We start from the raw sequence: 1346 nt of genomic DNA, 5'->3' as shown, positions 1-1346 counted from the left end.
TAGGTTGGATGGATGACATGAGACATTGTTTTGAAGATTTCGAGTTATAACATTTCTAAATATTTTGAGGTTAAAATGGGGGAGGAGACTTGTTCTCTTCAGCTTTTGGATTGGTTTAAGGGGTTAGTGTTACATTTATCTTTTGTTTATTTGTTGGCATAATAGCTCTCTCTCTCTCTCTCTCTCTCTCTCTCTCTCTCTCTCTCTCTCTCTCTCTCTCTCTCTCTCTCTCTCTCTCTCTCTCTCTCTCTCTCTCTCTCTCTCTCTCTCTCTCTCTCTCTCTCTCTCTCTCTCTCTCTCTCTCTCTCTCTCTCTCTCTCTCTCTCTCTCTCTCTCTCTCTCTCTCTCTCTCTCTCTCATGTTTTCAACTTCAACTGCTCAGGAATATAAAATTCCCTTCTGTCTCTCTCTCTCCCCCATTTCCTCTATCGATTTTGGCCATGTTTATTAGAAGTCCATCGAGAAACATACCCTAATGTTGAGGGATGCAACACATGACATGGACATCCATGGGCTTAGTTGCTAGGTAAAGTGGCATCTATTCTACTTCCAAATCGCCTGTGATTTGTGTTACAGATCCATTTGGGAAGATCAAATCCCAACCTTCAAATCATTGTTTTAGGGCTCAAGAAACCCTAAATTTAGTTGTTTCATGCCCTAAGCAAGTCAACTCTTTGAATACCTCCTTCCCAAACTGTTGCATGACTTGAAGACATCCAGAAATTGCCTCTAGAGGGACTAACGTAGGTAAGCCCTTATGAAAGTGCACTGCAGAGCGGCTAAGTCCACTGCTAGGGTGCTCTACAGAGCACGTAGGCTTCCTTTCACCTGCACTGGGTGAGAATGAGTGATATTCACATAGGTTTTGGGAATATTCTTATCTTGTGGAGTCGTATAGAAGTTTCCCTGTCTTATCATCTCCTATGAGCTCGAAAATGGATGAGGAATGAGTTAAGGATCATCCTATCCTCTCATCCCTTTCTCCATGGAACTAATTCTAAGTATGGAAGGCCATTCAATGTCACCATTAATGAAAAAACCTCCTTCATCTTCCTATAAATTGACCACTCATCTAAGTGATCAAGTGCTAGATTATGTTGAATTGTAAGGAGATATTGCTACTATGAGACTTGACTTTGGATCAATTGATGTGATGCCACAAGATTTTCTTGCTTTTGATGTGATGTGAATGGGATCCAAGCTGGAGGAATGACTTTGAATCAGACACTAATGGTTGTAATTACTTCTTCTATCCAATAAACTGTTTGAACCCTTTTTCCATATTTGTGTTCTTTCATAATGCTTATATGTATGAATTGATTATGATTCCTTTCATTTATATTCAA

The sequence above is a fragment of the Pinus tabuliformis genome, chromosome 7 (genome assembly GCF_031772625.1).
Source record: "Pinus tabuliformis cultivar Carrire ecotype Pingquan chromosome 7, CPIR1, whole genome shotgun sequence".
In the NCBI taxonomy this organism is placed as follows: domain Eukaryota; kingdom Viridiplantae; phylum Streptophyta; class Pinopsida; order Pinales; family Pinaceae; genus Pinus; species Pinus tabuliformis.
The sequence above is the reverse complement of the archived record's forward strand: the minus strand, read 5'-3'. Positions refer to the sequence as shown.